This window comes from Nerophis ophidion, linkage group LG13 (genome assembly GCF_033978795.1).
Source record: "Nerophis ophidion isolate RoL-2023_Sa linkage group LG13, RoL_Noph_v1.0, whole genome shotgun sequence".
NCBI classification, from domain to species: domain Eukaryota; kingdom Metazoa; phylum Chordata; class Actinopteri; order Syngnathiformes; family Syngnathidae; genus Nerophis; species Nerophis ophidion.
The window spans coordinates 27,095,412-27,122,630 of record NC_084623.1 but is presented as its reverse complement, the minus strand read 5'-3'; the positions used below and the strand labels follow the sequence as shown (position 1 = coordinate 27,122,630).

The following is a 27,219-nucleotide window of genomic DNA, read 5'->3' as shown; positions in this document are numbered from 1 at the left end:
ATGCTCTGTGTAGCCTTGACACAAACCTTGATTTATTTTCAGTGAAATGCAACAACACAGTTCCACCTGGTAAGACTACAGGTTAGGAGGCTGTCAGACACAGAAACATTCACACGTTGACATTCTTTGGTTTATTAAACACACGCACATACTCCAAACTGATGTACTGTTTTTAGCAAATGTGGTAATGTTTTAAAAAAAATATTTGGCAAACTAAATACTCTCTTTGTTACGTTTGCGCGGCATCGTGGATGCGCGGGGAGTGTCGCCTCTCGATGCGCAGGATCACAGCAGGCAGGAATGAAGGTATGAACAGCCTTTTAATATGAAGTTACAAAAGAACACTGGTACAAAAGAGCAAATCAAAGGCGTGTCTGAGCACAGAAAACTAAATGCTAATATACACAGAAGACAGAGTTCGAAGTCCATAAAGCGCGAGCCAAGCGCGCGGAGGCAAGCTACATTTAGCAAGCAGAAAAATAATCAGAGACCACTCACGTAACGGTTGCAGGTGCAAACAAACTGGCGAGAGCGAACTAGGTAGCAGAGGGGCTTAAATACAGAAAACATAATTACAAACCGGTGTGTGAATGAGCCATGCAGGAGGAGCAAATAAGTTGTCATGGTGATGAATGTAAATAAGGAAGTGCGCTAACAAACGGGATCGGTAGAGTCCAAAACATGATCAAAACATAGTAGGACAATACAAAAAAGACAAACATGCTAGAGATGTGTGATCCGGAAGCCGGATCACAACACTCTTTGCATAAATAACAACACAAATAAACATTGCACACACTTCTTTGTCTTTGATAGCTATTTTATTGTATTCAGAGATGCAAATAATTAATTATCATTTGATCAATTCATTGTTAATTATACAACTCTTATACCTGCACTAAATACTGGGGGTCATCTGATCAGGTTTTTATGATACTGATTCCGATACCAATCATCAATGAGTGAAATCATCCTATACCGATCACATATTTTAACTTGTGCTGTAAGACATAAAGATGATTATTGTAGTACTACGATATAATACTGTATTTATTAAATATTGATATTGTTTGACTTTAAATTTACGTCTGGGTTTCAGCTAATACTATATACTTTGCGGTAGCATTTTTACGTCACATGAAATAACTTTACAGCAAGAATATGGATTTCAACAACGTAGCAGTCTGCTATGAGCAGTGATGCAAAGAAGAATGGAAGCTAAGCCAACAAAAACCCAAAGATTAATTGGTGCCAAAAAAGGAAGGATTTTTTTTCACGGTGGAAGAGGGGTTAGTGCGTCTGCCTCACAATACAAAGGTGCTGAGTAGTCAGGGTTCAATCCCGGGCTCGGGATCTTTCTGTGTGGAGTTTGCATGTTCTCCCCGTGAATGCGTGGGTTCCCTCCGGGTACTCCGGCTTCCTCCCACTTCCAAAGACATGCACCTGGCGATAGGTTGATTGGCAACACTAAATTGGCCCTAGTGTGTGAATGTGAGTGTGAATGTTGTCTGTCTATCTGTGTTGGCCCTGCGATAAGGGGGCGACTTGTCCAGGCTGTACCCCGCCTTCCGCCCGATTCTAGCTGTGATAGACGCCAGCGCCCCCGCATCCCCAAAAGGTAATAAGCGGTAGAAAATGGATGGATGGATGGATTAAAAAAAGTCAGACATAGACCAAATAACAGTAATCTGCAAAACATGCCACCAACAAGTCGTTGCTAGTGACTTAAACACGTCTATTATTTTCTGTGTCTGTCATGTCTTTGACATGAAGATGTCACAGCGCTGACTCATATCCATGCTTCTCCTGCAACTGTGTGTCACAGTTCCTCTTCTGGCTGCTCGCCTGGATACGCCCTGCTCGCACTGGGTGCGGCACGCCCACGCAACAACAAGGCTGCGGACAATTGCGCATCAGCTCACCTGGACCTGACGAGGGAGCGGCATAAAAGCCAGTGGACCCAAGAGATCTACGCCAGAATGTAGCCAATCTCCCCTGAGTAAGCATCACGTCTGGCACCCCTCCCTCATTCCTTGCTCGCCTTCTTTGTGCTCTTCCTTGTTCCCTTATTGATGTCCTTTGTGTTTTCCACAGTGTCTTCCCTCTTACCCGTGATAGTGTCTTGCCTCACGACCCCCTACCGGATCTTTGCTCGCCTCCCTCTACCCTCAACCACTGCCTGGACACGGACATCGTTGCCTTTCTCCTGCCCTTGACAGCTTACCTCCCCGCTGACTGCCTCTTTGCCTTCCCCCTTGGATTTGGTGAAAGATTCACTCAACACGCACCGACAACATCCACTGGTAAATATCACATTGTTACTTCCACACATCGTCCGCATTCATTCATTAGTAGTAGCATACACACCCCACATATTCATCAAATGTTTAAATACACCTTCTAAACCGCAGTTCTGCCTTGGTGTCGCCTCATTTCCTTTGAAAATACATAACAGAAGAATTCTATACAGACCATTAAAATGTGACAAAGTAATAATGTTACCACAAAACTACCAATTGTTACCGCTTGTTCCTCTCGGGGTAGAGTGGATGGCTGGATCAGTTGAAGTCTTGGGTTTGCATTTCTTCACAATGTAGATTATTTTCTCTTTTGTCACATTAACCTGCTCAGTGGCCTTGTGGTTAGAGTGTCCGCCCTGAGACGGGAAGGTCGTGAGTTCAAAGCCAAACAGAGTCATACGAAAGACTATGAAAATGAGACCCATTGCCTCCCTGCTTGGCACTCAGCATCAAGTGTTGGAATTGGGGGTTAAATCAAACGCAGAGGATAATTTCATCCCACCTAGTGTATGTGTGTGACTATCGGTGGGACTTTAACTTTAACGTTTAACTAGGGAAAAAACGGTAGAAAATGGATGGATGGATAGGAAAATCGGGTTAGGATTTCCATCTATTGTAATTCTAGTCCTCAACTGACCCGGTAACTCCAATTATTTGCTCTAGGTTGGTTTCAATATTTACAAAGTAGTTATTAAAGGGGAACATCATCACAATTTCAAAAGGGTTAAAAACAATAAAAATCAGTTCCCAGTGGCTTGTTGTTATTTTTGAAGTTTTTTTCAAAATTTTACCGGTCCCGGAATATCCCTAAATAAAGCTTTAAAGTGCCTTATTTTCGCTATCTTCGAAACCACTATCCATTTTCCTGTGACGTCATACAGTGCTGCCAATGTAAACAAACAATGGGAATACCACAGCAAGATATAGTGACATTAGCTCGGATTCAGACTCGGATTTCAGCAGCTTAAACGATTCAACAGATTACGCATGTATTAAAACGGATGGTTGGAGTATGAAAGTATTGAAGAAGAAACAAGCTATTGAGCGAATAGCTATTGACGCTGTTCATAGCCATAGCATGGCCGAATAGCTGCGTTAGCATCGCCGGTAAAATGTGCGGACCAAACGATCGGGACTTTCGCATTTTGTGATAAAGGAGCAACTTAAATCCGTCGATTGGTAAGTGTTTTTTCGCAATAAATGTGGGTGGAAGAAAACGTAATATAGTTGCAAATGCATCTGCAGGTTATCCATACATCTCTGTCCCATGTCTGCTTTAGCACCGCCGGTAAATAGCATGTTAGCATCGATTAGTTGGCAGTCACGCCGTGACCAAATATGTCTGATTAGCACATAAGTCAACATCAACAAAACTCACCTTTGTGATTTCGTTGACTTTATCATTGCAAATGCATCTGCAGGTTATCCATTCATCTCTGTGCCATGTCTGTCATCGCCGATAAATAGCATCTTAGCATCGATTAGCATAGTATGTTAGCATCGATTAGCGTAGCATGTTAGCATCGATTAGCTGGCAGTCACGCCGCAACCAAATATGTCTGATTAGCACACAAGTCAACAACAAAACTCACCTTTGTGATTTTGTTGACTTTTTTGTTGCAAATGCATCTGCAGGTTATCCATACATCTCTGTGCCATGTCTGTCATCGCCGGTCAAATGTGGAAACACTCAATGGGGGTCTGGCGGCAGACACTTTCGCATCTTCGGTGCAACTTGAATCCCTCCCTGTGAGTGTTGTTACACCCTCCGGTAACACACCGACGAGGCATGATGTCTCCAAGGTTCCAAAAAATAGTCAAAAAGACGGAAAAAAAACAGAGCTGTGACCCGATGTTTGTAATGTGTAGCAAATGAAAATGGCGGCTGTATTACCTCGGTAACGTCACATTCTGACGTCATCGCCACCAGAGCAATAAACAGAAAGCCGTTTAATTCGCCAAAATTCACCCATTTAGAGTTCGGAAATCGGTTAAAAAAAAATATGGTCTTTTTTCTGCACCATCAAGGTATATATTGACGCTTACATAGGTCTGGTGATAATGTTCCCCTTTAAAGTGTTCCACTACTTTGTTCATATTGTCGTTTTTTATGTTTCCGTCTATAGAGAATTTAGGGTAATTTCTTCTTATCCCTGTTTTAATAATACTATTGAGTATGCCCTATGGAGCAAATAAATTACTATAATATTATTTTCTCCATGATCGTAAGATGGTGGTTAGCTTATTCTTATACTTTTTGTAACTAATTTCTGCTTCAATAGATATCTGTGTTATAAATGTTTTATATAATTTATTTTTTTTCTTACCAGCATTTTTCAGTCCTTTTGTCATCCATGGTTGATTGTTTTATTTCTGCTTCCTACTTAATTGTTTCCATGGACAATGTTTGCCATAAAGTGTCATTAAACTACTGAAAAAATTACTATATACTTTGTTTACAACATTTTCACAGTACACATTATCCTATCGATGTTCTTTCATATCATTATTTAAAGGGGTCGTACTTCCCCCTGTACATAATCTTTTAAATGTCTGTTTGTCATCCATGTTCCTCTTCGTGTAGTTTCCATCATAGATCTTGAAAACTGGTAGATGATGAAAACTGGTAGATGATCACTAATATCAGATATTAGTAGACAACTTGTAGTATTGTTATCAAAATCATTGGTAAAAAAAAATTATATCAAAAAGTGTGGCACAGTGATCTGTGATTCTGCTTGGTTTTGTGATTTTTGTAAATAAAGCCATGCTACGCATGGTATCTACTGAATTGTCAATGTTATTTTGCTTATTAGGGTTAAAGAGATCAATGTTAAAATCACCACATAAGAAAATTACTTTCTTGTTGATGTCAGTGAATGTTGCCTTAATGCAGTCCTCAAACATTTAAATGCTTAATTGAGGCCTTCTATATATACAACTGATTAATACATTTTTGCTCTTTCCATTACATATTTTAATGGTTCTACATTCCAAAATATTATCAATCGTGATTGACGTTTTTACCACATCGTACTGCAAGTCCTTTGTCACGTACACAGCTACTCTTCCTCCATTCTTGCTGGTTCTGTAGATGGAGTGTAGTTCATATCCTTCTAAAATCTAGATCTAGATCCAAGTCTCTGAGATCGTGATCACTTTGAATAGATCATTGAATTGATCCAAGTACTCTCAAGGTACAATCCTAATCACAACATTAAAAAATACAGTAAGGTAGTAGGCCTAGGTATTCATTAAGAACAAGGCAGAGGTTTTATTTAACAATTATCTATCCATTCTTTTTTGTACCGCTTGTCCCTCTCGGCTTTTGAGGGGGCTTGAGCTTATCCTAGCTGCACTCGGGCGGAAGGGAAGGAACACACTGGACAGGTCACCACCTTATTGCAGGGCCAACACAGATAGACAGACAACATTCACACTCACATTCACACACTAGGTATATTTAATATTTTTGGCCACTGTTTGAACAGTAACACTGTGTTTGAATATTTATTAAGTGATTCTTTGGCGTACCACTAGATGGGAGTCTGTGTACCACTAGTAGTACACATACAACAGTTTCAGAATCACTGCACTAGGTCACAGTAATATTTCATTGGACAAAGTGAGTCAAACACATTCTATGGTAAAGATACAGACAGTAAAATAATAATTAAAAATGCAAAAATATTGTTTGTAATTAATTATTTAGTTTCATAACTAAATTCATTATTTGACAATGTACTATATATTTATAAGTGCGGTCAAGCAATAAGTGAAGTGAATTCTGAAGTATATTTATATAGCGCTTTTCTCTAATGACTCAAAGCGCTTTTACATAGTGAACCCAGCTATCTATGTTACATTTAAACCAGTGTGGGTGGAACTGGGAGCAGGTGGGTAAAGTGTTTGCCCAGGGACACAATGGCAGTGACTCGGATGCCGGAAGTGGGGATCAAACCTGGAACCCTCAAGTTGCTGGCATGGCCACTCTACCAACCGAGCTATACCGCCACAAGCTTTTATCAGATTATTTACACTTTCGCATTTTGATTAATCACAAATAGTTGCAGTAAAATACTAATGTGCGTAATTTAAATAAACGATGGGAAAAAAATGTTTCATAATTAAATCCATTAATTGAAAATATACTGTATATTTAGGAACAACATGGCTCAGATGGTAGCGCGGCTGTGCCAGCAACTTGAGGGTTCCCGGTTCGTATTTAGCTTTCGCCATCCGAGTCACAGTCGTTACCATGTTTACCAAAAATGGGCTCAATATTTTGACACAGACGTAATTGTATTAACGTTAATGTGTTAACGCATGTGATTATTAAAAATAAATTATCATGTTATCTAATATGAAAGAAAAGAAATGTAGCTGCTGACAGTAGCATCTGCTTGTCTCAAATGTGCCATTGAATGTGCCATTCAATGAGTTTGAATGGCACATTGTATGCATGTTATATAATTTCATAGTTGATTAAAATAAATAAATACAATGTATAAATATTCAGTTCATATTTACATATCATGTATTTTAATTGGTAATTTCATGCAAGTATATGTTAACTTTATTTTTGATACAAAACCCATGTAAATTGGAGAGGAACATATTTTTGTTTCCGGTTTGGTCACATTGTTGGGGGGACAATTAATATGTGACGGAATAAGGGAAGCAGCATGAGACAGCAAATATTTGATGGAAGAGGTTAATGGAGTCTCGGCTGGAAAAGAAACTTTATTCCCTCGGAGTTAGTGAGGTAACGCATGTGAAATCAATGTGTTTTCTTTTATTTGATGTCAGACTAATTGTAAGTTCTGTTTTTTCTTATTCATTAGTTCTGATGGCATTTGTTTGGCATTATTTTGAAGGAGAAGAAGGCGTGGCTGTAATAAATGTCCGTTTAAGAAAAACGAACAACTTGAGCCTTGATTAAGACCTCGGAGGGAGTAACAATTAATCACTTCCGGGTTAAGGCTTAACCCAGAAGAGGGGCACATTTGTTACACAGTCTGTGATTGCGAGGGGGGCGGCCCATTTTGCTTTAAAACAGAACTTTGGGCAAAACTAAGGTCACTTGTTGGTGTTGCAGCAACGTTTTTATCATCGGCGCACATCAAGTTTAAAATACCATCTTAAAGCAAAACACGTACTCGAGGATGGCACGACAGCGTTGTCAATCCACCTGGCAACTTTTTTTTATAAACAGCCACTAGCAACAAATGTAGTGACTTTTCCTTGTGATATTGGAGATTTTTTGGTGTCTTAGAGATCCTGAGTTGAAAGCAAGCAGCAGTCACCATCCTCAGCGAGCAGTGACCGTTGCTTTGCTCACCCCAGTAGCATTCACAACAAGCAGAGGAGAAGGTTTACTGATTCATTGTTGGCAACAAAAGTAGCACAGATAAGTAAACATATGCCTTTGCTAAACGGACAGGCCCCGCATGCAGGACATTTTAACATCTGTAAAGACCAAGTCCTGCAAGAAGATGTCATTCATATCACTGCAGCTTATCTGTCATACAATACCTGGGAGAGGCACATTTACACCAAGGATGAACCAACAGTACTACACATACAAGAGCATCAACTTGCAAATACACACTAAATGTATTTTGCTTTTTGAAGAAGGTTAGACATCTGTAAATAATCACTTTGAGCTGGGGTTGCGTTGTACAAAAAAAAGATCAGCAGTGTCATCTAAAAAAGGTAAACAAGCTTGCGTAATGGTGCAATATGTTAAGTTGTTAATGAGTGTGTTTAATACATTATTGATTAGTAACTGTACCTGGTTTACAAGATTACTGCAAACTCTAAAGACTTTCAAAATGTACACTTAATATTTTTATACGTATTTTCATCAAGTTTTGAGCAAATCAATCAGTTCAGTAAAACATTTAAAACAAATGTTCCTGTATGACATTGTGACGACCAAATTGTATTTGTACTCAAATATTGGGGTATTTTCTTCAGCAAACTTTATATATTAAAGTAAATAATAACCTGTGATTAATTATGATTAACCATAGGTTTAGAGTGTGATTAATCTGATTTTAAAAACATCAATTATTGACAAGCCTAATTACCATACAATGTCATGCAGGAACATTTTTAAATGTTTTATTTGTTCAAAACTTGCTAACTAAAGAATCTAAAGTAACGTCTGGCTGTGTTATACTCAAGCGAAATTGGCCAGCGAGCACAACCAGTCAATCTCCTCACTCATCTTTGAACTGATGTTTGCATTGACTTGATCACTGACCATATAACAACACAAAACTTTCAGGTAACCATCCACATTTAAGGTAAAGAAGTGTGTACGGTCAAAATAAATTGTCCGATTTTGTTTAGGGATGTCCTGATCCGATATTGATATCGGAAATCGGTCCGATATTAGCCAAAAAAGTGAATATCGGATTTTATCGGACTGAATCTAAAAACTCCGATATAAGCGCTCCGATATAAGCTGTCCATTTTCCGCTGCAGCACTTCTATAATAGGTGACTGGTTTGATCACACTCCAACACAGTAGGTGGCGGCAATGCCCCTTAATTAACGTTGGTGGCGGCCGCGGAAGAAGAGCGTCTCTGATCCAGCATGCACAGCCCACGTGATCACAACAACGACAACGCGTGTGCTCAGCAAAGTGTAGTGATGTCGGCTGTGTGGAAGTATTTTAACTCACAGCATGCCGAAATGCTTATCTTCTTAAAAAAAAATCTCCACATTATGCTCGGACTGCAGAAAGTGGAGAAGGAGGAGGAGGAGTAGTAAGGGTAGTCAGCACTGACTGATTATTATTTGTTTTATGCTCTTGTTATTAGAGTGATATGTTTATTGTGTTTACACTATTCTTCAGTGAAGACTAAGAGTAATTACTACATTGTTTTGGGCATAGTCAGTCAGTGAAACTGGAGCTGTGAACTCTTAATTTAGAGCAGTTGGACAGTGGACAATATTGTGTTGTTTTTGTGGTTTTTGTCCCTGCCCACAGTTGTTTCCAACATATGCTGACAGTAAAAAAACAACTGAAGTGAACTTGAATTGTTTGCACTTTAAAAAAGTTTTTTGTTTTTTTTATTGGATTTATTTAGGTTATTTTTCAGGGTCTTCTAATTTATTTTTAATCTATTCTATTCAATTGTATAATTATGTTGGTATTAGTGGTTATTTTGCACTTTAAATATAACATTTTGTTTTTATTGGATTTGTAGAGGTAAAACTCTTATGTTGAAGGTTAAAATTTATGTAACCAATTGGTTAATAATAAATGGGTCAGTTTTTCCTATACCTACTCTTGCTGACTATTGTTTTCTGTTTTAACACTACAACATCAGTAACAGTAACATCACTTTATCAAGCCTTTTCTAACATTCTACAAAACAAAATAAAGAATAAATATATGTATGATTCGTGCCTATATCGTATCGTATTGATATCGGTATCGGCAAATACTCAAGGCTACAATATCGGTATCGTATCGGAAGTGAAAAAGTTGTATCGGGACATTCCTAATTTTGTTTACTCATGATTATATCAAACTTTTTTGTGATTAATCACATGAGTTTAGGAGTGAGGGCTGAGTTAGGGCTTTCACAGCCTTTACATATATGTATTATATAAATTGTAAAATAATGATAAAAATACATGTTATCCGGTTCAGGAGTACTTGAATGACAACCACTGTTAAAATGTATTTTGTACAAACTAAGATAAAGCGATGTCACCAGATGCCGGGTTTGACAAGTGAGCAATTGAACTGCATCGGTTACAGCCACCTCCATTGATAAGAATCAGGAATTAATCTTTATATTAATCCAGTGTTGAAACAAAGACAGGGAATCGAGCAAAACTAGCAATCATTTGACAGTTTATCCTTAAAAAAAACACGACAGACAGGGCTGCCCACCAAATAATTACCCCGGATTTCCATGAGATACGTAACAGCTGCTAAAAGACAACACCGTGGAACATCTACAAACTTCGCTGTCCATCAGTACCCACCGGCGGGCGTCTGTGACAGCAGTGACTTGACTTGTGGAAAAGGCAACAATATTGCCTCACAGAAAGACTACTATATTTGTGGAAAAGGTAACAGTATTGCCTTGCAGAGAGACTACTGTATTTCTGTATTTGAAGCCAACAACACATCCCTGGTAAGCGTTGTACACACACTTCTCATTCAACTCCCGCTATCCACACCCTGCTCCCCCCACCATTGTAAGGTCCCCAAATAGCTGTCGAAGATATGCCTGTAGGGATGCAACGCTAAATGGTGTAATGATAAACCGCGGTACAATTCCAGACTGTTAGTAAAACCATTTAGTATTTTAATTACCAAAAAAAATCGTCATTTATGAATGCATTTTAGGCAACACTGCTTACTTCCTGGAAATGTAGTCGCAGCAGCACAGGCACATACGCACTAGCGCCGTTTGGCTTTAAAAAACTTTGTGGCAACTACAGATTTTCCCTTCCAGTAAATGGGGCCGATTGCTTTGTTTTACTCAAATTAACTCACTTTATTACCATGGAGTCTCGCCGTGCGTTTAAGAGCGCACTGTGAACATTATTAGAGACATTCGCCTCAAACAAAAAGTGTACAACAGAGGAGAAACATTTTTAATGTTGCTTTCATTTTCCTAACACAGCGTCCTTCACTCAGCTGCTGTGACTGAGAGTTACCACGCAGCAGGCTTGCATGGTAACTTATTATAAAGTCTTGCTGTTTGTTTACTGCGATGATCACTCGTCCTTTGCTAACTTCCAGTAACATAAATACTAACTAAAATTTTTTGTCATCTCACCGAGCAGGCTGTGAAGTATCAACCCGCTGAGTTGTCACAATAAGGCATAAAGATTGTGTATTAAATATGAGAGGTCACTCCTTTAGAATTTGATGCCAGCAACACGTGACAAAGAAGTTGGGAAAGGTGGCAATAAATACTGATAAAGTTGAAGAATGCTCATCAAACACTTATTTGGAACACCCCACAGGTGTGCACGCTAATTGGGAACAGGTGGGTGCCATGATTGTGTATAAAAACAGCTTCCCAATAATTGCTCAGTCTTTCACAAGAAAGGATGGGGCGAGGTACACCCCTTTGTCCACAACTGCGTGAGCAAATAGTCAAACACTTTAGGAACAACGTTTCTCAAAGTGCAATTGCTAGAAATTTAGGGATTTCAACATATACGGACCATAATATCATCAAAAGGTTCACAGAATCTGGAAAAATCACTCCACGTAAGCAGCACGGCCAGAATCCAACATTGAATGAACGGAACATTCGATGCCTCAGACGGCACTGTATCAAAAACCGACATCAATCTCTAAAGGATATCACCACATGGGCTCAGGAACACTTCAAAAAACCAATGTCACTAAATACAGTTTGTCGCTACATCTGTAAGTGCAAGTTAAAGCTTTACTATGCAATGTGAAAGCCATTTATCAACAACATCCAGAAACTCTGCCAGCTTCTCTGGGCCCGAGATCATCTAAGATGGACTGATACAAAGTGGAAAAGAGTTCTGTGGTCTGACAAGTCCACATTTCAAATTGTTTTTGGAAATATTCGACATTGTGTATCCGGACCAAAGGGGAAGCGAATCATCCAGACTTATCGACGCAAAGTTCAAAAGCCAGCATCTGTGATGGTATGGGGGTGCATTAGTGCCCAAGGCATGGGTAACTTACACATCTGTGAAGGGACCATTAATACTGAAAGGTACATACAGGTTTTAGAACAACATATGCTGACATCTAAGCGCCGTCTTTTTCATGGACACCCCTGCTTATTTCAGCAAGACAATGCCAAGCCACATTCAGTATGTGTTACAACAGCGTGGCTTTGTAAAAAAAAGAGTGCGGGTACTTTCCAGGCCCGCCTGCAGTCCATCGAAAATGTGTGGCGCATTATGAAGAGTAAAATACGACAGCGGAGAGACCCCGGTCTGTTGGACAACTGAAGCTCTACATAAAACAAAAATGGGAAATAATTCCACTTTCAAAGCTTCAACAATTAGTTTCCTCAGTTCCCAAACGTTTATTGAGTGTTGTTAAACGGAAAGGTGATGTAACACAATGGTGAACATGCCCTTTCCCAACTATTTTGGCACATGTTGCAGCCATGAAAATGTAAGTTAATTATTATTTGCAAAAAATAAATACATTTTATGAGTTTGAACATCAAATATCTTGTCTTTGTAGTGCATTCAATTGAATATGGGTTGAATACATTTACACAATTTCCCAACTCATATGGAAACGGGATTTGTAAATGTAAAAACCTTTGAAAATAAATACCTGTCTCTCTCAAAATGGAAAAATAGAGATAAAGCCATAAAGGCCTCATGTAATGAAAAAAAACTGTCCCGTCGATAGAATGAACAAAAACACAAGTATTTGTCTTTAAATATATGGATAACGTTTATCAGAATCAGAAGTCAGAATAAGAAATAGAGGAAATTCAGACAAATTTACTAGTTAAAGGACAGTGTTGCGTTCACACCCCACCCTAACACGGTTTTAACTAACATAATGAATAATCATGATTTATAATTGGGATTTCAATATTGATAAAAATAATTGTGATTGTTATTTGGCCCATAATCGTACAGCTCAATGTGTAAGATGAGCTCTCATACTATTCTATTTGTGTCTTTTATTCGGGCTCCAGGACTCTGAAATGACCAATCATTAACAGTTACAGATTCTACCTCAGTAGAAGGATTTAAGTCCCATCTTAAAACTCATTCGTAGACTCTAGCCTCTAAATAGACCCCTTTGCAGAAATCAACATTCAAGGTGATCTCCTGCTGGTCTTCCAATGGCCTGGACTTCCACATGAAGTCGGCACCCTGGGTGACCACCCCTTATGCGTCAGTCGGTGACGTCTCTGCGCCCCAATGTGTCTACATGCAAGAGGATGCCCTGCTGGCCGCACTATGGAATAGACTCTCACATTATTAACTGTATCCACTCAACATCCAATGCACCGGTCACTCACTGGTCCCCAGATCCGCAGTGCCATTCAAGGTTTCTCGTTGTTCTCATAGGGTTGAGTTTGTTCTTGCCCTGATGTGGAATCTGCGGTGAGGATGCCGTTGTGGCTTGTGCAGCCTTTTGAGACATTTGCGATTTAGGGCTATATAAGCAAACTTTAAAAGATTGATCTCTTACATAATCACTATTTTTTATCTGTATGGACCAAAAGTGCAGTTATGTCTTAAGGCCATCAGGTGCCATCTTGCAAAAAATCCTACATCCATCCATCCATCTATTTTCTATTGCTTGTCTCTCTCTGGGTACCGGCATTTGTTTATATTTGTTTATCTCTTACATGTATGTTCATAAGGTGATATTTTGTAGAATTTTCACATTTGTTTGTATTTATTTATGTTATTATTTTGTTTCTGCGATTTTACTTTGTTTATAATGCTCAGCAAGTCTTTTTTTGTCCATGTTTAAAAATAAATATATTTGATGTGTGATTCTGTTGTTTATCGTTTTACTTTATCTTTGCCTAACAGCATCTTTGAGGACATATGTTGTCTTTTTCAAATGTGAAAATACTGTAAACATGTCACTTTTATAGAATGTGTTTTTTAATATTCGAAGATGAAAGTGCCTACGGGTGTTCTCATTCATCCAGGTAATTGTTATTCTCATGCAGGGTTGTAGGGTATACTAGTAATAACAAAGTACTGAGGTACTAATGAATTAAAAACGGTACTATATTGCCTTTGGAAAATACCAGTACTATTTTTTCCCATTTGCATGCTGCTATGTGCCGCATGTTGTGTGTGTCAGCGCGCACACAGAGTGCATACAAGTAGATACAGAGTGGAAACAAACAATGGCAAAAAACAGTTAAAACGGTCTACTGGATAATAAAGACGGTGCGTGAAGCGCAATATGGAGGTATTTTGACTTCAAAACTAATGATTAAGGTGAAGTTTTATACATGGAGACAAGCACTGCTTTGAAAATGCCTTGCCAAAGGTGGCAACACTGTATTGCACCAAACTTCCAATAACAAGCATCCTGACCTGCACAATGAGTTCAAAGAGTGACAGGTAATGTAGTTAACCACCTCCCCTGTTGTGCCCGTACAGATACATGGGCGCACACACAGCTGGTTGGCTTATTGCCAACTATTAACGCACACCGAACCACGTAAATGAATGCAAGTGAAATTATATAATTTTCCAACAAATTCCTACAATTTCCATTTTATCTTAAACAATAAGATACATCCCAAGTATCTAGTACCGACACAAAAATATTGGTATCGGGACAACTGATCAGTTGACTGTTCAGTTTGTCCTAGAAGACGTTTGACTTCTCATCCAATTAGTTTTTAATCAGTTCATGCTCATAGACTTAGATTGGTCAGATCTAGCCTGAACGCTTGGCGCCAAGGTCCTAACAACTTATCCTCTAACAGTTTAGGGTCGTTGTGGGGCTGAAAGATGAACTGTTCAAGAACACTCTGAAGCAGGATTTCCAGGATGTCCCTCTATCCTGACTGTGGCTGGGCGATATGACAGAAAAAATTATCACGATTAATGTTTTCATATCACAATTGTATTTTTTTATTACAGGTGGATTGTCCTGTGCAGGATTTTACCGAGTACCTTATCCCTGCTGTTTACAATTTCAGTATCTTGTAGCAGACATTTCCGCTACGTTTGATTGACGTCATATAAGCTAACAGATGACAACTGTCATTTTGTGCAGACAATTGTGTTTACTAGGGGTGCAACGGTACAGGTAGGGATGATGTTCGTTAAGAAATTATCGAGTTCAAGCCGATTATCGAATCCTTTTATCGAACTGATTCCTTATTGAATCTCTTATCCAATCCAGATAGTTTGTTGTGTGTGCACTGAGTTCCAAAAGCCATAGATGTTATACTACTGGGCCAGCACACTGTTTTTTGGAGGAAAAGCGGACATGACTGAGGACAGCATGCGGCCGTTATAGGGTGAAAGTTTCAGGTGAGAGAGGACACTAAAGGCACGCCCCCAGTGAGAATATAGTGCTACTATGTGTGTTGTAGGCTTCACGGTGGCAGAGGGGTTAGTGCGTCTGCCTCACAATACGAAGTTCCTGCAGTCCTGGGTTCAAATCCAGGCTCGGGATCTTTCTGTGTGGAGTTTGCATGTTCTCCCCGTGAATGCGTGGGTTCCTTCCGGGTACTCCGGCTTCCTCCCACTTCCAAAGACATGCACCTGGGGATAGGTTGATTGGCAACACTAAATTGGCCCTAGTGTGTGAGTGTGAGTGTGAATGTTGTCTGTCTATCTGTGTTGGCCCTGCGATGAGGTGGCGACTTGTCCAGGGTGTACCCCGCCTTCCGCCCAATTGTAGCTGAGATAGGCGCCAGCGCCCCCCGCGACCCTAGAAGGGAATAAGCGGTAGAAAATGGATGGATGGACGTGTGTTGTAAATAAAAAAATTGCCGAGAAATACATCATCAACTTTCGACATCCCGGTGAAGCACACTGGAGAAGAAGAGGAGAAGCACAGTAACGAATCAATACACACAACGGGGCAAGAGAAGTCATCTTTTACTTTTGTGCTAGCTTGCTATGCTAATGGCCAACGAGACTAACTTTGAAAATGAGGAGATGGAATTTGGCGTGGCTGATGGGGAACTTGCCTAGCTGTTCATTTCGGACACAGAAGATGAGGACTTTGGTAGATTTTTGGATGAGAATTGATCAAAAAATAATGTGAGTACATTGATGAACACTTCAATAAAGTACAACAGAACTCAGCTTTGCTCCTGCTGCCTTTTTAAAACAGCTTCCATGCATGCTCGCGTATGTTTTAAGCTAGCGTATGTTTTAAGCTAGCGTACGTTTAACCATGTCTGTGCCCAAAAATACGCTGCGCCTTATTTGTGCGTTAAATACGGCGCCTTTTAATACGGTGCGCCCTATGGTCACGAAAATACAGTTTAGTGGCTTCAATAACGGGAACCGGTTCTCCAAAAGGGATTTGTATCCATGGAATCGGTTCTTTTCTTATCAAACAATCGGGAGAACTGGTTTCAAACATCATCCCAAACCACGTTACGGTTCCTATCTCGGTTTTAGGGCCACGGTTTTGCTTTTTTTTTTCGGTACATTTCGTGGGCATAAAGAGAATAACCTTCTTTCCTCTCAAAGTTAATGAGTTTTTTTGCTTGTCATCACAAACATTCTGCAGTAAACAAAGTATTTCTGGTGTACTGGATACTATGACTTTTATTTTAAGTTAACGAAACAACACTTTCAAATGGTAAATTATAGGGATGTAACGTACACAAATATTTCGGTTCGGTACGTACCTCGGTTTAGAGGTCACGGTTCGGTTAATTTTCGGTACAGTAAGAAAACAACAAACTATACATTTTTTGGTTATTTATTTACCAAATTTGTAAGCAATGGCTTGATCCTTTTAACATTGGAAACACTATAATAATTCTGCCCATGTTAATCCACATTAAACTGCCTCAAGTTGTTGCTTAGATGAAATAAAATGACACAACTTTTCTTTTACATATAAAAAGTGCAACATTAAATGGTTTCAAGTCAACTCATCTTGCTTAATTTATTACACCATTGGGGAAGCCTGTAGTTGATTTTTTATTATGCAAATGTTATATTTGTATCAACATGTGACAGCAGGGACCCTGCCATTCAAAACTAGGCTGCTACATTACTAATGATTATGGTAACTATAGCTGAAAAATAGTACAATAGCAATAGGCGTTCATGTAGGCTTTATGATGCACTTACATTATTATATACACTATCAGAGACAGAAACTCTTCATTTAACATAATGTCCTTTTTTGCTGCTTCAACACACCTGAATCAACACTGTCCGTAACACACACACGCACACACACACGCACACACCGCAAAATGAGCTAACGCTACGCTAGTTTGTTTCTAGAAGGTCAACGGGCTCATAGTGATGTTTAGAAAGTAGTTGACTTGGAAGTGTTTAGTATAACTTGGGGAGAGTCTGTTGCTCCCGTGCTAAACGCCTATCTGCTCGACGCTGAAGCGCTGACTAGAAGCGCTCTGAATACGCACTGCTGATTGGCTTGTTATCGATACTGTTGTAACCAATCAGATGGTTGTGTGGGAGGGACAATGCAGGGTGCTGTGTACAGACAGAAACGGAGTCAGAACGGAGCGGAGCAGCTTGTTAAGACTTTAGCATAGGCGGCTACTTCATATGTTTGTGTGGAACTCGTTCGGTACTCCTCCGCACCGAACCGGAACCCCCGTACCGAAATTGAAATACACTTACCGTTACACCCCTAGTAAATTATTATTTTATTTTTTTGATTACAACAGTGCTTCAAAACAGTGTTTTGTGAAACAGCACGTGGCAACCCAGATTGTGGAGTTTTTTAGAAACCCAACTATTGTAGTTTTTCTTTTAAAAAAAGTATATTAAAGTGCATTTTTTATTTTAGATACTTTAAAATATCGTTCAACAACACATAAAGCTAAGTTCAACAATTATTTCAGTAACAAATTGTTTTTTAACCACCAACTCGAAAAAAATTTGAGCACAAAGTGTCTGTCTGCAAAGTTTTTTAAGACATGTAGAATTTAATCTTTGCAGACACGTGAAAAAAGTATTTAGTTATAAAAATGCCTTTTGCTGAATAAATTAATAGGTGTATTTATTCTCCCAGTTGGGACCAATACAATAGTTCAGTCACAAAGACATTCTGTGCCTGCCTGCAAGTCTGCATTCAGGGCAGGATTACTGGTGTTTGTCACTAAAGTCGCTGCTATTTCTCAATGTTGTGTTTCAACGTCTATGCTAGTGTTACACAAATGTATCTATTTTATTCTTCTGGGGTTCACTTCCAGCTGTGTAAGGGGGCATAGGTACAACACTGATTGAACGTTAATTATGTTGTGACAAGCCTGACTCTCACAATGGTGAAACGGGATGGTCGCGCACACACACGGACACACTTTCACACATCCATCCATCCATCCATTTTCTACCGCTTATTCTCTTTGGGTTCACGGGGGGCGATGGTGCCTAACCCAGCTACAATCGGGCGGAAGGCAGTTTACACCCTGGACAAGTCGCCACCTTATTGCAGGGCCAACACAGATAGACAGACAACATTCACACTCGCATTCACACACTAGGGCCAATTTAGTGTTGCCAATCAATCCATCCCCAGGTGCATGTCTTTGGAAGTGGGAGGAAGCCGGAGTACCCAGAGGGAACCCACGCATTTACGGGGAGGACATGCAAACTCCACACAGAAAGATCCCGAGCCCGGGATTGAACCCAGGACTACTCAGGACCTTCGTATTGTGAGGCAGACGCACTAACCCCTCCTCCACCGTGAAGCCCTACTTTCACACAAACACATGCAAACGTACACAAACACACACACATTCACAAACACATGCAAACGTACACAAACACACACACATTCACAGACACCCACAGGATCACGATCAATAAAGGTGAATTGTTCCATGCAGGATTTTACTGAGCATCGTTGCTTCCCTACTGTTTACTACTGCGGTATCATCTAACAGACATTGCCGTCATGTTTGATCAAGGTAAAATGCTAACAGTTGATCACCGTGATCAAACTCAAATGAATCGCGATCATCAATCACGATCATAAAAATCACCCAACTCTAATCCTCACTGGTCTGCCAGTTCCTGTCGCTGAAAAACATCCCCACAGCATGGTGCTGCCACCACCTTGCTTCACTGTAGGGAAGGTATTGGCCTGGTGATGAGGTCTGCTTGGTTTCCTCCAAACATGACGTCTGGCATTCTCGCCAAAGAGGTTAATCTTTCTTTCATCAGATCAGAAAAGTGTGTTTCTCATGGTCTGAGGGTCTTTCTGGTGCATTTTGGCAAACTTTTACGAAGGAATGGCTTCCGTCTGACAATTCAGGCCTGATTGGTGGTTTGCTGCATAAATTGTTATCCTTCTGTAAGAATCTCCCCTCTCCACAGAGAATGATGTAGCTCTGACAGTGTCCATTCTTAGTCACCTCCTTGACTGGGCCTTTCTTCCCCCACTCGGTAGGATTGGGCAGCCGGGCAGCTCTAGGAAGAGTTCTGGTGGTTCCAAACGTCTTCCATTTTGCGATGATGGTGACCACTGTGCTTATTGGGACATTCAAGGAGGCAGATATTTATCTGTACCCTTCCCCAGATTTGTGCCTCAAGACAATCCTGTCTTGGCGGTCTACAGACAATCCCTTTGACTTCATTCTTGGTTTGTGTTCTGCCATGCACTGTCAAGTGTGCGACCTTATGTATAGACAGTTGATTGTCTTCAATCTACTGAATTTCAGTTGATTGTCTTCAATCTATTGAATTTCAGTTGATTGTCTTCAATCTATTGAATTTCAGTTGATTGTATTCAATCAGCTGTATTTACTTACAGCAGGTGGGCACAATTAAGCAGTAAAAACATCTGAAGGATGATCAGTTAAAACAGAATCCACCTGAGCTCACATTTGAGCTTCATTGCAAAGGCTGTGAATACTTATGTAGATGTGATTTTGTAGTTTTTTTTGGGGGGGGGGTTAATAAATTTGCTAAATGTTGTATTAAAAAAATGCTTACATTGTCATTATGGGGTATTGTGTGTGGAATTGTGAGGACAACAATGAATATATTCCATCCATCCATCCATTTTCTACCTCTTGTCCTTTACAGCAGCGGTCCCCAACCACCGGGCACAAGAAATTTAAATCAACATAAAAAGCACAATATATCCATCCATCCATTTTCTACCGCTTATTCCCTTTCGGGGTCGCGGGGGGCGCTGGCGCCTATCTCAGCTACAATCGGGCGGAAGGCGGGGTACACCCTGGACAAGTCGCCACCTCATCGCAGGGCCAACACAGATAGACAGACAACATTCACACTCACATTCACACACTAGGGCCAATTTAGTGTTGCCAATCAACCTATCCCCAGGTGCATGTCTTTGGAAGTGGGAGGAAGCCGGAGTACCCGGAGGGAACCCACGCATTCACGGGGAGAACATGCAAACTCCACACAGAAAGATCCCGAGCCTGGATTTGAACCCAGGACTGCAGGACCTTCGTATTGTGAGGCAGACGCACTAACCCCTCTGCCACCGTGAAGCCCAATATATACATCATATCAATATAGATCAATACAGTCTGCAGGGATACAGTCCTAAGAAAGCAGGGAATCATGATTTTATTTCTTTATGAACACCACTCCCCTCCCCACACCCAACCCCACAGTCCGTGGAACAAATTTTCAAGCATTGACCGGTCCGCAGCCACAAATCTACTAATAAAAGTATCAATCAATCAATCAGTCAATCAAAATGTTGGGGACCACTGTTTTACAGGGTCAGAGGGTGCTGGAGCTGCACACGGGCGGAAGGTGGGGTACACCCTGGACAAGTCGACACCTCATCGCAGGGCCAACACAGATTGACAGACAACATTTACACTCACATTCACACACTAGGGCCAATTTAGTGTTGCCATTCAACCTATCTCCTGGTGCATGTCTTTGGAGGTGGGAAGAAGCCGGAGTGCCCGGAGGGAACCCACGCAGTCACGGAAGGAAGATGCAAACATCCCGAGCCAAGAATCGAACCAATGACATATTTATTATGAGGCACACGAATAACCCCTGGTTCACCGTTTTTCCCCATTACAATATTATCTTGCAAATTACAATTCAGTTATGAGTACAACTCCCAGTACATTTATCAATGCACTTAAAAGCACAATTAAAATCGTTTTTATTCCATTTTGGAATAAAGCTGTTACATAAAATGTGGGGGGAAGTGAAGCGGTCTTATTCTCTGGCAAACCAGATGAGTATGATTACATTATCATTTGATTATTAGCGAGGGCGAAGCAGAAGCACCAAATTTGACAGGCAGTAAGTAAATACAGTATATGGAAATAATAGACATTTGTTCTAAGAAAGCAGGGAATCTTGTTCCGCGCTAACTCAGTACTCACCAAGCAGGAATTGACGTGGCTTGCCGAAGAAAATATATTGTACAGTATTTGGTACTGACAATACTGGGAAAAAAAGCAGGTATTGATGTATTTTTTGTGCGTTGGTATGGACTATCCATACTTTTGATAACCCTACTTAGCACATCCATCCATCCATTTTCTACTGCTTGTCCCTTTTGGGGTCTCCGGGGGTCGCTGGAGCCTATCACAGCCACTTTCGGGCGGAAGGTTCGGTACGCCCGGGACGAGTCGACACCTCATCGCAGGGCCAACACAGATTGACAGACAACATTTACACTCACATTCACACACTAGGGCCAATTTAGTGTTGCCAATCAACCTATCCCCAGCAGGTGCATGTCTTTGGAAGTGGGAAGAAGTCTGAGTATCCGGAGGGAACCCACGCAGTCACGTGGAGAACATGCAAACATCCCGAGCCCAGAATCGAACCTAGGACCTCTTTATTATGAGGCACACGTACTAACCTCTGTACCACCGTGTTGCCCCATTAAAATATTATCTTTCAAATTACAATTCAGTTATGAGTACAACTCCCAGAACATTTATCAATGCAATTAAAAGCACAATTAAAACCTTTTTTATTCCATTTTGGAATAAAGCTGTTACATAAAATGAGGGGGGAAGTGAAGCGGTCTTATTCTCTGGCAAACCAGATGAGTATGAGGTGTGTTGTGAAGCGACACTGACACACTTACATTATCATATGATTATTAGCGAGGGCGAAGCAGAAACACCAAATTTGACAGGCAGTAAGTAAATACAGGATATGGAAATAATAGACATTTTTTCTAAGAAAACAGGGAATATTGTTCCATGCTAACTCAGTGCTCACGAGGCAGGAATTGACGTGGTTTGCAGAGGAAAAGGTATTGTACAGTATTTGGTACTGACTAGGGCTGAATGATATATCAATGCACTCGATATATCGCGGGTTTGTCTCTGTGCGATATAGAAAATTACTATATAGTGATATTTGATTATACGTTCTCACGCAGTTGCTTTTAGCTGTGGGCATTAAACTGCATGCGTTTCTTCCTATTTCTTGTCTCTCCTTCTCACAGTCACTTACAACAAGCGCAGCTTCTTACATACGTCACGCGTACGTCACACGACCTCCCCGAGCAGAAAGGTAGCGGCATGGGTAACATTAGCTGTGAAGCTACGGTGTGTTGCGAGTGGTAGTACGAGAGAGAGAAGGTGGGAATCTGGTAACAAATGGAGGAAGAATAAATTCCCAAGAAAAACAGCACAGGGTTCATCGTCTGGCGGTGGTTTGGCTTTGAGCGGGAACATGTTGGAACATTGATACGGCAGAAGCGTTGCTACCATAAGTGGCAGCACTGCTAATTTGTAGCATCATTTCAAAAGTCACCCGCTAGACCAGGGGTATCAAACTCAAATACAGAGTGGGACAAAATTTAAAACTGAACAAAGCCGCGGGCCAAGGTTGAACAAATTAACCTTTAATAGGGACGCAAATGAGTTTTGCATTGAATATTGAGCAAGCAAGGCTTATATAACTTTATGGTGACATGCAAAATCCAGTTTCAAATAATAATGATAAAAAAATATAAATGGCATACCAAATACAATTTTAATAAAAATGGAATGCCTCTTTTCTATTTGCAGCGTTCTGAGGTAAACATCAAAATATTTTTTTTCCACAGGTTAATAATAAATTAGAAAATAAAATAATAATAATGAATTAATCAAACACTGAAGCCTTTAAGTAGCAAGAGAATGTGCATGGATAAAAAGTTCATTACTGCTCAGTTTGCTACACTAATTTGCTATCACACATAACTTAATAGTGCAAAATCAACTTTCAAAAAACAAACAAAAAATCATCAATGATATATTAAATACAATTTGTTCTCCCGAAATGTGTTTGTCATTCTTGTTTGGTGTGGGTGCACAGTGTGGCGCATATTTGTAACAGTGTTAAAGTTGTTTTTATACGGCCACCATCAGTGTGACCTGTATGGCTGTTGACCAAGTATGCTTTGCATTCACTTGTGTGTGTGTGTGTGTGTGTGTGTGTGTGTGTGTGTGTGTGTGTGTGTGTGTGTGTGTGTGTGTGTGTGTGTGTGTGTGTGTGTGTGTGTGTGTAAAAGCCGCAAATATTAATGTGACTGGGTTCGGCACGCTGTTTGTACAGAGTAAAAGCAGACATGATGACAGGTTGTAGGGTACGCTGAAGGGAGTGCCTTTTGGGCAAGCCCCCAATATTGTTGTCCGGGTGGAATTTGGTAGAAATTCGGGACAATGGTTGATTTTCGGGAGGGGCACTGAACTTTCGGAGTCTCCTGGGAAAATTGGGAGGGTTGGCAAGTATGAGTATTAGCGGTGAATGCGGTGTTACAGCGGCACCGTCGCTGTATGATATCAGCGGGCCAGATCTAATGTTAAATTGATATTGCCTCAAGGGCCAAATAAAATTACACGGCGGGCCAGAGTTTGACACCCATGCGCTAGACAATGAAGAGTGCTTCAAACTGTATATCAACATCTCCGTTCGGTGCCACACCCACAAAATGCTGAAGCAACTATTTCCACATCAATACCGTAGGACAGTGGTTCTCGACCTTTTTTCAGTGATGTACCACCTGTGAACATTTTTTTAAAATCAAGTACGCCCTTATCAGAGCAAAGCATTTTTGGTTGAAAAAAAGAGATAAAGAAGTAAAATACAGCACTATGTCATCAGTTTCTGATTTATTAAATTGTATAACAGTGCAAAATATTGCTAATTTGTAGTGGTCTTTTTGTACTATTTGGAAAAAAATATAAAAAAACTTGTTGAAAAAGAATTAAGTGATTCCATTATAAAAAAAAAGATGTCTACACATAGAAGTAATCATCAACTTAAAGTGCCCTTTTTGGGGATTACAATAGAGATCCATCTGGATTCATGAACTTAATTCTGAACACTTATTCACAAAAAAATTAATCTTTAACATCAATATTTATGGAACATGTCCACAAAAAAATCTAGTTGTCAACACTGAATATTGCATTGTTGCATTTCTTTTCACAGTTTATGAACTTACATTCATATTTTGTTGAAGTATTATTCAATAAATATATATTTATAAAGGATTTTTGAATTGTTGCTATTTTTAGAATATTTTTTTAAAATCTCACGTACCTCTTGGCATACCTTCAAGTACCCCCAGGGGTACGCGTACCACCATTTGAGAACCACTGTCGTAGGACATATACTATTTGATATGCACCTAATTTTTATGTGACACTTATTGAAATATCTTGTGTGACATCATGCACAAGTGCACTTTATTTGTTTTAAACTATTGTAGTGGCGTTCTGTACAAAAAGTCCACTTTAATTTAGTGTTGTTTTGATATGTCATCTAAGTGACATTGTGCACAAAAGTGCGCTAATAATAGCTTGTTTTAAACTGTCTCTTGACAATCTTGCAATTTCTGTTTTGAAATGACATGAATGTTTGTGCTGATTAGTAAATACACTTTTGGTCAATTGACTTAGTTGTGATTTCCCTCCCTGCATGAAAGTTTAAAATGAGTATATATTAATGCAGTATGAACAAGAATGTTTTAATGTAGACACACAGAATCATCATAATGATTTGATTATATGCATTAAAGGCCTACTGAAACCCACTACTATCCACCACGCAGTCTGATAGTTTATATATCAATGATGAAAAATTAACATTGCAACACATGCCAATACGGCCTTTTTAGTTTACTAAATTGCAATTTTAAATTTCCCGCGAAGTGTCCTGTTGTAAACATCGCAGAGTGCTGACGTGTATGCGTGACGTCATGGACTGTTAGGAAATATTAGCGCTGCGCAGACACTCAGCTAAAAGTCGTCTGCTTTAACCGCATAATTACACAGTATTTTGGACATCTGTGTTTCTGAATCTTTTGCAATTTGTTCAATTAATAATGGAGAAGTCAAAGTAGAAAAGATGGAGTTGGGAAGCTTTAGCCTTTACCCACACAAACACACGGTGATTCCTTGTTTAAAATTCCCGGAGGTGAAACTTTTCAGAGCGGTCAAGCGAACATGGATCCCGACCACTTGTCAACCAGCAGTTTTCGGTGAGAAAATTGTGGTAAAAAGTCGCCACTTACCATAAATCAGCTGAGCTTGTGCCGTCCGTACTGCTGCCGTCAACTTCCATCAGACACTGGCGTCAACTGTCACGATTCGCTATGCGGATCGTTTATTGTTTCGCCGTTTATATGTTCTGATCATGTTTAGTTCTAGACTCGGCCGATCCCTGTTTTTGTGCACCTCCTGTTTTGTCTCGTTTCCATGGTTTCGTCATTTGTTCACCTGCTCTGGCGTCAGGCGCACCTGTGTTCTAATTATTGTTTGAGTATATAAGCCTGCGTTATTCCCGAGTTCGTCCTTGGTCCATTGTTTGCTTTACGCAAAAAGTCACGTATGTATTCGGTCTTATGTTTTCCATGTACTAAGTTCCGCTTTAGCTATGCGTGCGGTCGGCACGTCACATTTTTGTGCTTTTGTCTCCTGCTAAGTTTTAGCTTTAGCTTCCCGTGCGTAGGCATGCGCTTTGTTTTTCCCTTTTTTGTCAGTGTTCTTTTTATTGTTATACATTAAAATCAAGTTCTTACCTGCACTCCTGCCTGACTGGTCGTGTGCATCCAAGAGGTGGCAACTCCGCGCAACAAGTGCGCCGCGTACACGTGACAGTCAACACACCCGTGGATACACCCTTCCGACTATCAGGTAATATTAAACTCACAAGAACACTAGCAACACAATAGAAAGATAAGGGATTTCCCAGAATTATCCTAGTAAATGTGTCTAAAAACCTCTGAATCCGTCCCAATGCAATCGCATTGTTTTTTTTTTTACCTGATTTTTGGGGGGGTTTTTTCTAGTCCATCGCTATCAATATCCTCAAATACAAATCTTTCATCCTCGCTCAAATTAATGGGGAAATTGTCGTTTTCTTTGTCCGAATAGCTCTTTTTGTTGGAGGCTCCATTAAAAACAATGTGAAGATGTGAGGAGCCATCAACAGGTGATGTCATCGTCTGCGACTTCCGGTAAAGGCAGGGCTTTTCTGTTAGCTACCAAAGTTGCAAACTTTATTGTCGATGTTCTCTACTAAATCCTCTCAGCAAAAATATGGCAATATCGCGAAATGATCAAGTATGACACATAGAATGGACCTGCTATCCCCGTTTAAATAAGCAAATCTCATTTCAGTAGGCCTTCAAGTGTTCATTCACAGCTAAGGCAAAATAGATATATATATAACGTGTATCGTGATATGGCCTAAAAATATCGGGATATTAAAAAAAGGCCATTTCGCCCAGCCCTAGTACTGACAATTCTGGGGAAAAAAGCAGGTATTGATGTATTTTTTGTGAGTTGGTATAGACTATGGGTGTCAAACTCTGGCCCGCGGGCCAAATTAGGCCCGCCTTGTAATTTAATTTGGCCCTTGAGGCAATATCAATTTAGCATTAGAGCTGGCCCGCCGGAGTTATACAGCGTTGGTGCCGCTGTATCACCGCATTCACCGCTAATACTCATACTTGCCAACCCTCCTAATTTTCCCGGTAGACTCCCGAAGTTCAGTGCCCCTCTCGAAAATCTCCTGGGGCAACCATTCTCCCGTATTTCTACCGATTTCCACCTGGACAACTATATTGGGGGCATGCATTTAAGGCACTGCCTTTGGCGTTCTGTGCAACCTGTCGTCACGTCCGCTTTTCCTCCATACTAACAGCGTGTCACATAATATTTGTGGCTTTTACACACACACACACACACACACACACGCACAAGTAAATGCAAGGCATATTTGGTCAACAGTCATACAGGTCACACTGAGGGTGGCC

At 40.2% G+C, this 27,219-nt stretch overlaps 1 protein-coding gene and 1 long non-coding RNA gene across 3 annotated transcripts in view; one reads left to right on the top strand and one right to left on the bottom strand.

The window, feature by feature from the left end:
• Nucleotides 1-27,219, bottom strand: part of LOC133564381 (inactive dipeptidyl peptidase 10-like) — a 326,503-nt gene that overhangs the window by 184,469 nt on the left and 114,815 nt on the right. The window lies entirely within an intron of this gene.
• On the top strand, nt 1,862-2,410 carry LOC133564928 (uncharacterized). Its single transcript, XR_009809372.1, has 2 exons — nt 1,862-1,999; nt 2,095-2,410. It is a non-coding gene; the product is annotated as an uncharacterized LOC133564928 (long non-coding RNA).